The sequence below is a fragment of the Sus scrofa genome, chromosome 11 (genome assembly GCF_054392235.1).
Source record: "Sus scrofa isolate SSC_HxYL_T2T_F1_AM1 chromosome 11, Sscrofa_HxYL_maternal_Yorkshire_Landrace_v2.0, whole genome shotgun sequence".
NCBI classification, from domain to species: Eukaryota; Metazoa; Chordata; class Mammalia; order Artiodactyla; family Suidae; genus Sus; species Sus scrofa.
The window spans coordinates 8093846-8110544 of record NC_139393.1 but is presented as its reverse complement, the minus strand read 5'-3'; the positions used below and the strand labels follow the sequence as shown (position 1 = coordinate 8110544).

Below are 16699 nucleotides of genomic sequence, written 5' to 3'. Positions count from 1 at the left end.
GATCCCCCCAATGCCAAGGTCATGGCTTCCCCGGGGTAAGGTACCTGTTAATTTTGTTCTCCAGGAAAGACCTGGAGACGGAGTTCGGCCCATGGCGGAGAAACTCCTGTGGGAGGGGCGGCGTCATGCAGGAGGCGGGCCTGACCAGGAGCCCCTCAGCAGGAAGCAGGATTCTGGAGCACAGCTCGCCAGAGAGGAACCCCACGTTGGGCAGAAATGCTGGGCCTTGGACCACAGCCTTGCTTGAAGTTGGCCTGGGCTGCCCTAAGACGAGAACCACAGGGTTTGAAAGCTGAGGTGTGTCCTGGAGGAGCCGATGTCTGGGAGAGGTCAGCCAGGCTCTCTCCTTGTAACTGGGCCTCATGTCCTTTCTGGAAGGGGATCTGGGCAGTGCATCCCTGGGCCTGCTACATGCCCTGGGCAGCCACTACCCACGGCTCCTGGTTGGTCCACTCCACAGCCCATCAGACTGGCCCAGACAGATCCAAATCCTACAGGTGGCCCAGCCGAAGCCAAGCTGGGCCCCCTCCCCCACCCATGACTGAGTAAATCTGGGATCCCAGTGTCCTGGGCCCTGATCTTGACCTGAGGAAGAGAACGAGGGGGATGCTGGACCGGAGGAGTTATAGACAGGGAAGTCCTTATCTTATGAATAGATTGTGTACACATTGGTTGTTTAAAATTTGGGATATATTTGGAATACATTTCTCATGGAAAGTCTGTTATAAATGGTTCCCAGGGAGTTCCTGTCATGGCTCAGCAGTTAACGAACCCAACTAGCATCCATGGGGACGCGGGTTCGATCCCTGGCCTTGCTCAGTGGGTTAAGGATCTGAGACTGCCATGAGCTGTGGTGTAGGTCGCAGACGAGGCTTGGATCCCGAGCTGCTGTGGTGTAGGCCGGTGGCTACAGCTCCAGTTAGACCCGTAGCCTGGGAACCGCAATATGCCCCAGGGTGCAGCCTTAAAAAGACAAAATAAATAAATAAATATATAAATAAATGGTTCCTGGGATTTTTTTGAAAAAACCTGTTAAATTTATAACGATGTTGAGATAGTAGGAAGGGTCATCCTTGAGCTCCAAGGCCCAGAAGACCAGGAAAGTGAGATTCTTTGAGTTGCCAGGGGAACTCTGCACAGCGGAGGACGAGGAGAACTCTGCCAGCGTCAGAGCGCAGAAGCAGTGGGAAGTTAAGGGAGGCAGGGCCGGCCTGGGCGTCCGGGGGCTTCCGCTGCGAAGGCAGTAGAGAGACCTGTAGCCCAGGGATGCAGAGGGACCACGGGTCTGCAGCAGGGAGGCTACTGCGGCAAAGGCACACTGCACTGCAGGGAGGGTACGCCGCATCTTTTTAAACTGGGTTTCTTGCCTATCGGCAGCCCAGGCCCCTTTGCAACCACCTTCACGGAAAGGTTCAGTCAGGCTGGAAGGAGAATGAGATCCAGCCAGCTCTTGGTTACCCTCTGGAATTCCGGTGCCTCCCATGCCCAGAGCGCCACGAGCAATCCTCAGGAGCGCGCCCGTGGGGGACGTTCTGGGAGCGGCCACTAGATGGCGCGTCCGCCCTTCCCTACCCGGAGCGCGGGAGCCAGGCACCGGGCGAGGAAACCGGTCGTTTAATTGCCATTTAATGAGAAGGCTGATCCCAAGTGCCCTCCTCCTAGGGAAAGCTCCGGGCTTCTATCAAAGAGAACGGCTTATTTATCCTCTAACATGAAGAAGCTTCCAGGCAGCATCAATTAAACACGTTTAATGTGACCAGAGGGGGAAAACATCTAAGGGATTGAATATATAGCGTAGTTACCATTAAAAATATCAAACCGCCCATTCCGGTCTCCGCGGCTTGTAGATTGGACCTAGGGTGGATCTCAAGTGTGTCTGACTACCTCGGAATCCCACCCAATCCCCAGACAAGCTGAAGGCTGGGGTTTTGACCAATACTCCCCTCACATCAGGTGACCTTTGATTCCTATTTTTCTCATTCATCCCATAGTGGATACGCATGTGGTCAGGACTTTCCTTACAAAGTGCGGGTTGAAAAACACAGTTACTGGTGATATCTTCTGTACTGTCTATTTCATCTGTAGGGCAGATTCTGGAAGATGCCATTGTCTGGACCAAAGTACATGGATCCAAATTGAATAAGCCTGTGCCCAGGTCTAGGTGACTTGAAGCCCTAAGCAAGTCCCATAGCTCTAAATTCTGAACTACTGGAGGCAGGTCGGTTACAGGATGCTATTAAGGTTGGGGCTTAGTACATTACACAGATGGGCGAAATGCTGCAGTTCCTTGGTTCTAGCAATAGTGATCACCCAAGAAATGGATCACTTTTGTGTTAAACACACTTCAGTCTCCCTTTCTTCATTAACTCCTGGTGCCAGATTTGTGGTCCGTTGGAGGGCCGTCTAAGATAAGCCTCACAGCGTACTTTTTATTTTTTTCCTCACTTCACTCTTGGCTCCGCTCTATGTCACCACCCTTATCTTTTCTTTTTCTCTTGCTCCTATTTTCAGTTATATATTAAACGTATTTTGTGTCTCCATTGTAAACTCCCTTAAATTCTTTGTGAAACAGAGTAAAATGCAAATAAAATAAAATAGACATCTGATGCCTTCTTTCTGTGGCATAGCGTTAAGTCAAAGGGTCCTGAGTATTTGTAGTCTGTAATCCCTTGCGAGAACAGAGAATTTTAAGATTCTCTGCCAGCCTGCCTGAGTGGTGACATTTTCCAATACTACCTGCTCACCAGCACCTTGAATTTTGCTTAAGCTTGGTTTGATTTGGGCACCTCCAAGTTGCATTTTCTGGACTTTTCTCTTTTTTATGCAATCCACAAAGCCTAATTTTTCTGATTTTTCGAACATCAAGAAAGTGTACTCAACTTCTCAGAGGACTTAGGCGGCATTCTTTTTTTTTTTTTTTTTTTAATTTTAAATTGGCTTACCATCCTATTAAAAATGGTTTCCTGGCTTTTTGGCAAAGACCTATTAAATTCCTAATGGTGTTAAAATAACAGGAAGGGTCATCCCGAGCTCCGAGGCCCGGAAGACCCCCAGCAATTCCAGTTCACTAGTTTGGCTGGAGCCTTAGAAACACATTAGGAAACAAAGAGAAAGCCATGACAGTTTGACTCAAAGAAGTCGTGCTCCCCAAAGTAATACACTTTTTCAGCTGTTGTTGCTATGACAAATATTGAGGCACTCTTTGAAGGCCTCAAATCCTGAATCTCCAAGACTCGCCCCCCCAAATCCGAAGCACTTGAGACTGTTGTTAAATGAATAAATGAGTTCACACAACCAAACCAAAACACTGGGGGAGAACGAGTGAATCCCTGGGTAGGCTTGGCAGCTTCATCCTCTGGTCCCCACATGGGACTGGCCAACTTTCAAAGATGCAAGGATTTGCTGAAATGATGTTTCTGTGGTTTTCTCAAGGAGGGAATAAAGAGGCAGGAAAAGGCTAGTTTCTGGGAAAGGCCGCTTTGAAGGAGAAAGACTTGGAGGCCCAGGAAACTTCTCTGGGAAAGCGCCTGGAATGTCGTTATTTTATCAAACGAGCCCCCTCCCCACCCTCTCCCCCACCTCCCCTCCCCCTGGTGTTACTAACTTGTACGGATGCCAGCAATTCAGCCCGCCGTCCTGATCCCCATGCTTACTGCTGCATGTTTGTCCTGTGAGGTTTTTTTTACTTCCAAGGATTTTATGTCACTGGCCAGGCCTAAAAGTTCAAAAGAACAAAGACGGTAATTAGTCTGTGGGTTTGGCTGTGTAAACAACTGATTTCTCTAATTCAGGTCAAAAGCTAGACTCGCCAAGGACACACACTTTTACTATGCATTGACATTAGAAAGTTTTGCCTGACGGTTTTGTTTTGGTTTGGTTTTCGGTTTTTTGCAGCTCATCAGACCGGTCTTGTTCTCCGTGGCTCCTGTTTCTTTTGCTTTCTCCGGGCTTCCTTTTTCAGGATTTTTGAGCACCGAAGCGCTGTGGGGCCGGGCTTTACAAGAAGCAGACAGTGTTTGGTGTGGGGGCCTCTCGACAGGCTGGAAACATTTACTTTCCCATCCAGTCTCCCTTCGCTGCCAAGGAATCTGCGCGCCTGGGGGAAATGCTTTCCCTCCTGTGTTTACAAAGCACTAAATTTTCAAAGTCATTAATTCCCTTCCTAAAGAAAGGGCCTAATGGAGTTTTCTAGAGTCACTGCTGAGACAGTGGTTACAACCCTGGAAGATGAGGAGAGCCACAAGGGCCTAAAGGGAAGCAGGAGGAAGAACGCGTTCTCCAGCTTTAAAGGGAAATATTTTGAATACCTCCGTCACTACCTCACGCACTTACTTTATTTTCCTTTCCAGAACATTCAGAAGTGTTGTGCAGTGCAGACCCATCTCTCCTCCCTGCGTGCGTGCGTGCGTGCGTGCGCTCTTCATTCTGAGGGTGCCGGCTAACCTCTTCCCAGCCCCCCCCTGGGGGCAGCTCCAGAGCTGGGGTGCCCAGAGCGCCAGCCAGAAAGGGCCCTGTTTTCCCAGTGCTCGTGTTACTCCTTGGAATCCTGGGTTCCAGGCAGATCCTTAGCCCCTTCAGGGCCAGCAGGCTGCAGGGAGCCGCCCTGCTCTGAGCACGTGCCTGTCCATTCCCGTCCATTCCCGGGTTAGCCCAGGCCGCCCTGTCTGGGCTCTGGGGCAGGAGAGGGACACTCTTCCTAGTAGGGGCACTGACTGCTCCCTGGGCGGAGTGGCATGAACAGTCCTCTCCCTGGGCCTGAACACACCCCCTATAGCTCCACCGTGAGGCTAGGAAGACTCTTCTTGACTCCAGTGTGGAATCTTTTTTTTCTAGAAAGTTCCCTGAGGCTACAGATGTCTTTAAGTATTGATGGGGCCAAAGGAGGCACAGTGGAAGGTGTGTTGGCAGGAAAAGCAGCAGTTCTCAAATGATGGCCCACGGACCTCCCATATCAAAATCACCAGGAAAATGCAGACTCTTCCCCCACCCTCCCCCACCAGCCCCACCACCTAAAAATCAGGATCTGCCCAGGAGTTGGAGGGACGACAGGTCTTTGATACAAGGAAGAGACTTAAAGGGTTTTGGCACCAGCCTCTGGGCCCCCCAGACAGGCTTTGCTCCTGGGCTCCTGCAATGGTCTGAGCAGACTTTCCTTCCAGGTGTAGAAATACTGGGCTCGCTGGGAGGGACACTGCCTGGAGGATGCGGGGGACCCCCAAGGCGTGCCCTCCCAGTGAAGGGCAGCAGCCCATGCCTGACTCCCCTCTGGACTCTGAAATCTTCCGGTGTGCGCTGCTGTTGTTTTTACCTCTGTGCCCCTGGATAGGACTCAAGAGAGGCTTTGAATCCCTCCAGAAAATCCTCAATAGCCTGGATTTTGGCTACCCTGGTGATGGCCTTGGTCCCCCTGGCTGCTTGTTTGGCGCTGGATCTGGCCCTCTCTTCTTTGTATCCCTAGAGAAGCTGCCATGAACTATCTCTGGAGGAAACTTACAGAGACCCCAGGATCTGGGCTGCCTTCAGCAGCAAGAAACCCCTCCCTCTGACTGTCACATGAAGCCATCAAGAGACCCCTTGAGACTCATCTCAAGGAAACTTTCAAAAGGATGCTGGAACATTCGTGTGCCATGCCTGTGGGGGCAAGAAGCCAGGAGCCAAGCCCTGGTTCTGCCTCTCACAGCTCTAGCGCCTTAGGCATGTTACTCCCCTCTCTGAGCCAGGGATTTTCTTATCGGAAAAAGAGAAATAATAATAACAGCAATAAAGATAATACTCCTGCAGCATTGAGCTGAAGCTCATGCCAGGTGCTTGGCTGGTGTTGAAATACGTCTGTGCCTCCCCATCTTTCTCACCAGGCATCCACGCCAGGAACATAGGTACCTGGACACTTAGGGAACTGGTACCAGGGACCCATTCTAATTGCCTAAGTTTGACACCCGATCTGTCCCACCTGATATTTATTCCTGAGTTGGAGGGGAGATAATTATTGTTAATTTTTAAAGCAATGGTTGCCCAGTCTGTCGATGATACCTCCCATTAAGGTATATGGTCCGCCAGGCTAGGAGCAGGTGATGCCAAAGCCATCTTGCTTCTTGGATTTCCTGCTAAGCCCCACCACGCTGGGGTGACTCTGTGCACAGTAAATATTTCTGCACGTTTTGTATAGCCCTGGACACCGTGGAGCCACACGCTGGTCCCTGCCTACCTGTCCCAGCTTTGAGAGCTGTCAGTACCAGAGTCTGTTGGCCACCAGCGGCTGCGAGGTGGCAGAATTCTGTGGCCTGTTAATTGTCTTGGAAGCAAATCCTTGAATTGGGAGAGAGAGAAAGGAACTGTAATTAAAGCTTCCCTTGGGCAAAATTTTCCACTGATGGGAATTGGCAGGTTTCTCATGTGCCCATTAAACTCCAGGAGCTAAGCTAGGAACTTTGTACACACAGGTCTTCCTAGACTTACGATGGGGTTATAGTAAACTGAAAATATCTTCAGTCAAAATGCACTTAATACACCCCATCTACCAAACATCACAGCTCAGCCCAGCCCATTCCACATGCTCAGCCCACTTAAATCAGCCTATGGTTGAGCAAAATCATCTAACACCAAACCTATTTCATAATAAAGTGTTGACTAGCTCATATAATCGATCAAATATTGTACTGAAAGTAAAAAACAGAGTGTCTGGCTGGGTCCGGAATGGTTGTAAGTGTATCAGTTGTTTCTCCTCGTTATTGTGTGGCTGACGGGAGCCATGCTCACTGCCACTGCCCAGTGGCATGAGAGAGGATGGGACCACACATCGCGAGACCAAGAAAAATCCAAATTCAAGACTGGAAGTGCATTTTCTACTGAATGCATAATGCTTTCACACAATCATAAAGATGAAAAATCCTAGGTCAAGCCATCATAAGTCGGGGACTGTCTGTATTGAATCTTTTAATCCTTACAACAGCCAGAGAAGGGACTCTTACGATTTTCACCAAGAAACAACAGTTCAAAGAGGTTAAAAGATCTGCTCAGAAAACGAGGGGGCTAGAAGATGACGTCAGAGCCGGGAGCTCCACCTACAAGGAAAGGCAGTCAGTGCTGCTCTTTTTGTCCCTGCGGCCTCCTCAGTAACTTACCTTCAGAGACAGAGAGAAGGCTGATATTGACAGGGAGGCCTCCAGGTCTCTCCCAGGTCAATGCCAAACCACTTCCTGAGGTCTCCCGGATGCCCACTGGGCAAATACACTCTGCCTTATCTCAAGGTATATATTCATTAAGATGCAAGGGAATGGAAAACCATCAGAGACTAAAGAAAATAGAGCAATGCAGGGTGAAGGGGCTGCCTCCGGTGACCAGAGTCCAGGAAGCCAAGTTAAAGAGAGTAGAGCCAACGTCCCCCTTATCCCCACCCCCTGACCCGAGCATCCTCCATCCGCTCCTCACACAGACCTCAGGGTGCACCAGCCCCAGGAGACCCTTCCAGCCTCTGTTCCCTGGATCACTCGCAGCCCTATCTGCAGGCACAGTTCTTGCTTGCACAGCTCGGTGCCCAGGCTCCCTACAGCCCCAGGTGATGAGTACAGTCTGCTGGTTCCCTCCTGGTTTACGCTCCTTTTCTGCAGTGTCATAATTGCCCATTTGTACATTCTCCCCCCTCTATGAAATGCAAGCTCTTCAGAGGATGAGACTTCTTGTGTGCATCTCTGCTCCCCTGTGTGTGGTTCAGGGCTTGGTACATGGAAGGCACCCTATAAATGGCAGAGGAATGAGCACACAGGGGCCTGGGAATAGAAACTTTGCCTTTCTAATCCATATTCTGTGACAGAAAGGGTCTGAGCATTGCTTTTGTTGCAAACTTGATGCAGTATTTTCTCACCCAAAGACAGTCGGTATGACTTTGTTCCCTTGGATGGTAAATAAGGTTGCACTGCCTCATAGAGACCTCCTGAGGAATGACCAGGAACCAAATAATAACTGAATGTGCACAAGATGATAGGAAAATGAGAGGAACACCCCTAGAATTCAGACCACTTTTTAACCCCCCTAAAAAACTATTTAAAATAGTTTCAATTTTAACATCTTCCAGCAAGTGGTTTAATAGATTCTGGAACAATGCATTTCACTTTTAAAGAATCACTTCAACACCGAAGTGTTTACTGAATCCTTCCCGAGTGCTTGATGCTCCGAAGGAAGTCGCCACGATCCTCTGCTTAACAAAGCGCTCCATGTTTCTCAGCACATTTTCACAGAATTGCTTCTGTATTTCTCAGTTTCCTTCTTGCGGTTGGCAGAGGAAAGGCCCCCTAAGATGCCCACGTCTTAATCCCTGGAAGCTGTGAACAAGTGATCCCATGTGGCAGAAGGCACTCTGCAGACGTGATGAAGGATCCTGAGCTGGAGTTCATCCTGGTTTATCAGATGAACCCAGTGTCATCACCAGAGTCCTTATTAGAGGAAGGCAGGGGTCAGAGTCAGTCCTAAGAGAGGAGGCGAGACAAGCAGATGGGTGGAGTGATGTGGCTGTGAGCCAAGAACACAGGCAGCCTCCAGAGGCTGGAAAAGGCCAGGGGAGGCTTTTCCCCAGGGCACCCAGAAGGAATGCAGCCCTGCTGACAACTTGACTTCAGATTTTTGACGTCCAGAATTACGAGGTAATGAAGTTATATTGTTTCAAGCCACTGGGTTTGTGGTCATTTATTATAGGTAATTTAACACACTCATCTTCACAACACAGAGAGGAAGAGGCCTTACCTCATGGGCTGTGCAGTTGGATGAGAGACACATGACAACGGTTTAGAACAGGCCAGGCACATAACCATCTCGTTAATTATTACCGTAGAGTTATTATATTTCATTGTTATTTATTTGGGAGATCTTACCCTATGAAATAAGCTGGTCAACTTCATATCCATAAAATGAACCCATATTAAGTCCTTGCTAGACACCAGGTCCTCTGGCAACACCAGGGACCCTGAGGAATCCTAGGAGCCCCTGGCAGTTTGGGGAGGCAGACACCTCAGCCAGGAAGGCCAGCAGGGGACACGGTCAGGTAGGGTGTGCCTGGGACTGGAAGGGGCCCAGAGGAAGAGTCCCTGTTGGGGCATGGGGCTCACTTGGGTGGCCCCTCTAATGCGGAGAGCCTTGAGCTAAACACTGCAGACAGCAGAGGCCACCAGGCAGATCAGGGGAGGTGCTGCAGGCAGGGGGAAGGGGAGCCACCCACAGCCCCACCAGACTCAGACCTTCCGTCCCCTGCCCTTTCGCTGCTTTGGGGACACTCCACACATAGCTGCTGGCAGCCCCATAGAAGTACACAGAGCTTATAGAGGGACAACCAGACACCTGCTGAGGGCACAGTGTGCACCAACCACAGGATCCCTGGAAAGTAAGTAAGTGGTGGGGAAATTCCACTGGGAAGACGTGAAAGAACTGGGCTCTGACGGGATTATAAGAGGGACTTTACAGGTGGGTGGGAGGTAGACAGCTGGGGGTGGGGGTGAAGGAACGGCCTTCTCGGTGGAGGCTGGTCCTCCCCAAGGTTGGCGCTGGGCGAGCGGGGGAGCAGCCTGGCACAGAGACCCTGACTTGCAGGGATGAGGTTGCATAGGGCCTGGAAGCTGTTTCCAGTTAAGACTTTATTCCGAGGGTGTTTGGTGGGGGGGAGGGGTGTCTGCAAAGGGTTTTGCGTAACAGGATGACATCAACTGTCAGGAGTACTCGTGGGTCCGTGTGTAAGAGGGGGACTTACCTTTATGACCCCAGTGCGCGGCATGCTCCCTAGGTATTTTGGGGGCTGAATTCCGGTTTGTAGGATAGATGGAGAGAACAAGGTCTCTGACATCTGATCTAAATCCCACAGGCTCACTGTGCTCCCTCCCCTATCAGGGGGAAGCTAAGGGTTTGCCACCCTCCATGAAGATGGCAAACCCTCGTCTTCAAGGAGGTTTTAGAAGCATCTCAGGTTTATCTTTTTGTTGTTGTTGGCTTTCACCTTACCTGGTAAATACTAAGTGTTTTACTAAGTGCAAACGGAAATAATACTATTTATACTGAGGATCAGCTATTTATAACTGAGTGTAGCTGAGGACTGACTCTGCTATAAAATAAGAGCTCGCAGTGTGAGTTCAGTGCCAGATTCTGATGGGAAGAAGCAGAGTCCTGCCTGCTTCTGAGCTTCCTTGGGACGATCGCTGGCCAAGGCCACCCCATGTGTTGGGAGCGGCTGAACCGGATGGTTGCTCAGCTGCCAAACGTGCCCCAAATCGTGAACCAGAAATAACAGTGACAATGTGATGCAGAGCCCTGAGAAATTGTTAGCAAGTATAATAGCAAGAAACGCAACTTGAACTTGGAAAAAAGGAGTACAGTGGTTCGCAGAGCCAAGTGATGGTGGGGGCACCAGTGGAGCAGGGATTCAAGTTCAGACAGAACCTGCCGGCTGCTCTCGCCATATGCTGCTCTCTGCACTTTGGCTTCGTTGTCACCAAAAGGTGGTGGACGCTTTTCTCCAGGAGGTGGGGGCCACGACCACCAGAAGCTCCTAGGCTCTTCTCCCTCTCCCGAAAAGGAGCACCTCTTCCCCTGAGCTGTCGTTCCAACAGCTCAGGGAGGGACTGGCTCAGACGTCCCCTCCTGCAGGGGGCTGTGGCCAGAGACATGGTTGCAGGGCTGGAGTCTGGGGACCAAAGGCAGTTCCATCAAAGAGGGCGGTTGGGTGGCAAGAGCCGGAAGAAGTTACTCTGATCCGGGATGCAAACTTCAGTGTGTGCCCAGCAGCTTGTGGGGAAACAAGGCCTGGAAGCAGTCTGTCATCTCTCAGTGTCACTGCCAGGGTGTCCAGGTCCTGTGCAGCTGCCTCTGATTTCTGCCGCGCTTACCCCTCTACCTCCCTGAGCGGTCTGAGCTCCCCCTTCTACACTGGGGCTTTGAAGCCCCTGATGCCGGCAGTCAGAAATACAACCCTCCACTGCGTGACACTGTCAGGTGAGCACAGCAATGAGAAACAACAACAGGGACAAATAAAAACCACACCTTGTGCTCAGTCAAGGAATCACAGAAACCTGTAGCTTACAGACACGAAGGCGCTGCGAGTGACATCAGATAAGGCGCCCATGGTACTTCCCAAGCTTGCAGACACCTCCACTAAGCGACTGAATCCAGCACCCACTGCAAAGGGCAAGGGGTCCATCGAGTCGTTGGTCATCACAATGACTGGTGGTTAAAAATTGGCCAGAGACAGCCCCACTTGTTGAGCAAAGGTCCTGAGGGGGTGGGGGCAGGGGGCAGAATACTGACTGAGGTTAGGGATGGCACAAGCACGTCTGTGCACTCTGCATGCCACTGTTGTTACCACCAGCGCCTGCCCTGCTGTTAGCACTTGGTTTAAATCCTCTGGCACCATTGATCCCTAATTGACCCCAGATTCCTGAGCACCAGGGGCCTGTCCTGACTTGTGCACCGCTGGCCCCCCAGCCCAGAGGGCCCTCTGTGCACGTGTCCATCACCGTGTCTGCTGAGCTCAGCTTCGAAGACTGCCCTCCGACCGGGAGTCAGTCGAGCCCTCGGCCAGCAGGCCTGCCTTCTCCAGGCCTTGGCGACAAAAGAACCACCGTATAACTAAAACACATTTTTCTCTTATGTGAGGCTATTTAACACACAGGCCTTAATTTTCTAGCTATCTGGCCAATAGAAATCCTGTCAGCGCTTGATCAGGGGGTAGCTGGCTATTACTGCCTGGGCTGGTTATAACCTAGAGACGTAGGGGGTGGGTTCACTGCACTCAGATCAACTCTATCCCTTCACCCCAGGTTGCGGCCTGCGCCTCAGGCAGCTGCCCTTCGAACTCCCCCATGGGTGAGTGGGTGCCTGGCTGGGCACAGCTCGTCTGCCTCCCCATTCCTGATGACAGGTGGCCCCAGTGTCATCTGGTGCACACAGCAGAGTGGGTTACTGCTCTGAGCACTCGTTCTGCACGCAAAGGGCAAACTAGAGCCTCCTCTGGGCCCAGCTGGCTCTGCTGGGCAGGCCGGGGCTTCAGGCAGACACATTTACTGTGGATTACAAGCAGCAGAGTGGTCAAAGGTATTTTGGCAGCCTGAAGGGGGCTGCATTTAAGCCCTGCACTAAAACAACAGAGCCTGGAGGCCAATGGTTTATTGGGTGTTTCCAAGAAAGATGCAGAGCCCAGCGCTCCCCAGGGAGTCCCTGCGGTAACACAGCGCATGTTCATCTGGCCACAGCTGCACGCTGAAGCTCTTAGGCAGATCCAGACCAGGGCCCCCATTGCCCTTCCAAGCATCCTGCCTGCCTGCCTCTGAAATCAAAGCTGGAGGGTCAGATCCAGACAGGAGGAGGAGGAGTGGTGCTGAGCCTTGGAGAAGCATTAAATGCTCCGAGAGGAATGGCTCCTTGATTGTAGACAAAAGTGTGCTTGCCTCTTAAACCACACACCTGGAATGTGGCCTCTGATGATGATTACAAGCCGAATCAGCACTCGAGTGATACAAACCAGGCCCCAGCTCTGCTCACAGAGGCCGGGCTATGGGGCAGCTGTGGCCTAATGAGATCCAGAGGCCCTGCCCGGCTCGTCAGTGGGCACTTGGGGGAGGGGCCTGAGGTGCTGTTCTGAGGGGCTCCTGTCTTGGGGGCTGGACAGCCCCACTGCCTGACCCCAGGGCCCTGCAGGTGTGTACCAGAGCAAACGGCTCCAACGTGTTGATGCCTGGCTAGGTGACAGGATGGGGTGTGATCCTGAGGTCAGAGCATCTGAACAGACAGAGCTTTCCCCAGGACCACCCCCCAGCTCAAAGCATGACCTACCTGTGTCTGAATCTCTCATCACCACACTAAAGGTGTCTGCAAAATGCAGGTCAAGTTTGCTCCCCTTGCACTTGGTGGAAATCATGTCTTCCGGCCAAACATGACGAAATCCCAAGATGATGCACACACAATAACCTAAGATAAGACGGATATAAAGCGAGGGGTTTACTGTGCTGCAGTGGGTTTAGGATCGGGCTTTGCTGCAGCTGTGGCATAGGTTGCAGTGGCAGCTCAGATTCGATACCTAGCCTGGGGAACTTCCATATGCCATGGGTGAGACTGAAAAAGAAAAAAGTAACAATATAAATAAATAGATAGATAAATAAATAGAAGGGGGACAGATTTGTGCCCTCTGCCGCAAGCTCACCTGGTCATTCTGATAACCGTATTGTAGCACTAGCTCATGTTTTATGAGACTGAATTTTGCAGACCTTGCTTAGGAATTCGCTATATTTATTAAGAACCCAAAGCATGCACAGAAAAATGTAAACAGGCAGAATGACACTCCACCTGCTGCGTGGGCTGCTCAGCTGAGATACTGCCGTCAAGGACGTTTCCACATGAAGGAGCCCAGATTTGAAATGCCCAGGACCATTGTCTCCGGTCAGTGGTCCCCCAGGTGGAAGGTCAGCAGTTGAAGGCGATGCACATGGCCTGGGGGATGAGGTTTAGCCATCAGAGGTGCACAGGTGAGGGGTGGCAAGATGGCTCAATGGAGAAGTCAAGGCAAAACACCGTTCCCCACAGGACAGCAGACACAGCCCTGACCATGCTAATAAGCTGCTGCTTCACACAGCTCCGGAAGGGAAATGTGACTGGTGATTAAATCTCTGCCATTTGAGGTGACAGGTGAGGCAAAGCCACCAGATCCAGCCTGCTCATCACCGTATTGGAGGCAGTGATACACAAAGCATTCTTGGGAGGTTGGACACCTGCTCATCACTAACTTTGCTTCATGTCATTATAGATGACATTCTTAAAGGAGCTCTGGTCCCTGTTCAAAAAAAGAAAAGTGCCTTCTCCGCAGCTTCAGCACAAAAGACGACCTTTAAGAGGAGCTGTCCAACTATGGAGGGCATGGGAGCAAAGTACTGGTTTTCCACAGTTCATGTTCTTCAAGCTCTCAGGGAAAGAAGTCACAGTACAGTTTAGGCTTGGCTACCTTCTCGGAGGAAGCTGGCTTCATTTTTTTTTTTTTTTTTTTTTTTTTTTTGCCTGCGAGTCTCCTCAGCAGTTGGGAGGAACTGTAAGTTGTAGATGTCCTTTATGGGCTCAACATTCCATAGACAATCTCAGCGCCACTGGCACTACATTGCACGGTGACAGTTGCCAGGCCGTCCCCTGGAAAATGCTAACTAGCATTTACTGAGCACTTCCTATGCATCAGGATCTATCACAGATTATTTCTAAACCCATAAGACAGGTATCCTTTTTTCCCTCTAACAGAAGAGACAACGCAGGATCAAAAAGGTGGAGTAGCTTCTCTAAGGTCACACAGCTAAGCGGAGTGAACCAGCGGCCAGTGGGCAGGCCTGGCTGCGAAACCTGCCTTCTCTCTATGACCCGCTTGTGAGCCATGTCTCAGCAGCCTGAGGTCTGGGTTGAGTCTTTCAGTTCTGGAGTTTTGCCCTGGGACTGAGGGGTTTCCTGGGATGCAGGACACCAGGTGCTGAATCTGGGATGGCTGGTCACCCCCCATGGGACTTTGGATGCCTGGCTGTGAAGGCGCAGGGTCGGGCTCAGGTGTAGATGCTGGGCTGCGTGGAGCAAGGGGAAAGATCACTGCGCACAAAGATGATGGGACTGCAATGTGAAGTTATCCAACGTTTCAGAAAATTCCAGCTGGTCTTCAGGCCAGAAAATAATCATGACCATTTGGAGGGTGTAGACAGGACATATCTTGGGGCAAGATTTGCCAAACATTAGAGAAATGTTCCTGAGTTTATCTTTTTAAAAATTAATCCAAGAAATCTAAAACACGTTAAATTTTTAAAGGTATTCCTTGCTCCTTTGGACCCACTGTCTTCAAATGCTCATCTCTGAGCAGGCTCCAGGGCCCACATCCCCCCTCAACTTGATCCAAAGCCCTTGGCTGCTCCTGCTCTGAGGCCCCCACAGGCCCCCAAGAGCCCTGCGCCACACACTCACCCTGCACATGGCCTCGTCATAGCTTCTGCAGCTTCTGTCTGAGCTTCTGTGGATGCTGTTGAGACCAACTCTTCCCCCTTCCTTCTGATACCCCATTCAGCGTCTGGCCTCTCCTCCTCCCAGAGTCTTCGAGCCCTTCCTTCCTGCTGGGTCACACAGGCACTGTCCCCTCTGTGGATGTGTGTTTGTCTCCCCTCTAGGCTGGGAGCCCTGCCAGGCAAGGGCCAGTGACTGCCTTCTTCTCAGGTTCCCAGCATCCACTGCTGTTTGGCATAGTCTGCTCAACAAAGGTTTGTTTCAATGAGATGGAAACAGAGCTACTGGGGGCCTGCTGGTAATGAGACTAGGCCAGCTTGAAAGGCGCTGTGCTCCGGGTTGCAGTCACAGGCAGCGCCAGGCTTACTACCAAGCACAAGCTCGGAACTTACTCTCAGCTTCTGGGGGGGTGGGGTTACTGGCTCCTGGAGGTTGTGAAGGCCATCCCGCGGTTGCCATGGGAACCAGCCAATCACTAAGCCTTGGCAGGGACCCTGAACTCCGCACCCAATCCCTGCTGCCATGGGAACTGCCCAGGTACCAGCACCTCCCTCTAGCTCACCCCTTAGAGTTGCCTTGGGCCAGAAGGTGGGGCTGGGTTTTGGTGGAGATAGAACTACTCCACCTACAGCTGCTTCTATGGAAAAATGCATTCAGAATTCAAAGCAACCAGCCAGTAAATGCCTGTGAGATGAAGTGGCTTCACTCTTGGCAGCTAGTTGAGAAGGGCTGGAACCAGGAAGCAGGCAGGATGGGAAAAAGAAAGAGGGATCATTCTCCTTTATCCACAGAATTGCTTTTTGGGGTGTGGGGAGGTCTGAGGCTGGGAAAGGGGCACCCGGGAAAGTTGAGATTGGCCGGTGGTGGGTCCCAGCAGAGATTTATCACCAAGTGGCTTTGAGAAGCATCAGTGGAGTATTTCACAGATGAGGCTCAGAGAAGTTAACCAAACCTGTGTTCTTATTGTCCTTCTGGGCACACATTGCCTGGCCTCTCCCGCAACCAACAGTTGGCCATGTGGTTAATCAAAGGATCTGAGCAGAAGCGATGTGGTCCACTTCTGGGCTTGGTCTTAAAAGTCCCCATGCCTGCCTCCACTCTCTCCTGGCTGGCTGGGATGACGAGGTTCTGGGTGAACTTACACATGACCCGTGACTTGGTGAAGAGGGCAGAGCCTCTGGCAATCAAAGTCCCTAACCGTGCCGAAGTGGGTCACCCACCAACCTCTGCCGATGCCCTGGAATATCACCTGAACAGTAATAAATGTCTCGTGTGACTACACAAGTCGAGGTCTGTTTGTTACAACAAATAGCCTTTCCTGACTGATACAATGGGACAGTTCCATCTAGCTTTTAGCTTCTCTGTACTGCATTCCAAAGGACTGGTTCCAGGGCAACTGATGGTATCTGAGGTCTAATAGACTCAACTGGAAGGGTCCAGAGATGCTGGGGTCAAAGCTGTTCTGTTCATCACAACAGCTGCTTCCTGTGCTCTGGAGGATTTCCAAGAAGCGCTCCAAGACAGCACATTAATTGTTCACCTAACATGTTTCCAGAGAGATGATGCCTTTTCTGCATGGTGTCTGATGCTTGAAAGGTGTTCTATAAATACTTACTGAATGGATGGGTGGATGGATGGATGGATGGATGGATGGACGGATGGACAATGGCCTCTACTACAGGGCAAGGGATGGAGGGAATGTATAAGTATA

At 51.1% G+C, this 16699-nt stretch overlaps 1 protein-coding gene across 4 annotated transcripts in view; it reads right to left on the bottom strand.

Annotated features, from left to right (window-relative positions):
* ALOX5AP (arachidonate 5-lipoxygenase activating protein) overlaps positions 1 to 16699 on the bottom strand; it is a 103420-nt gene that overhangs the window by 4568 nt on the left and 82153 nt on the right. For 2 of the 4 annotated variants that reach the window (XR_014818877.1, XR_014818879.1), the window contains 2 exons: positions 3605 to 3715; positions 45 to 264 (listed from right to left, as the gene is read on the bottom strand). The gene's annotated coding sequence lies outside the window, so the exon portion shown is untranslated. Of the gene's footprint in view, positions 1 to 44; positions 265 to 3604; positions 3716 to 6205; positions 6307 to 12804; positions 12940 to 16699 lie in introns of all 4 variants that reach the window. The other 2 variants (XR_014818876.1, XR_014818875.1) reach the window with 2 other exon arrangements.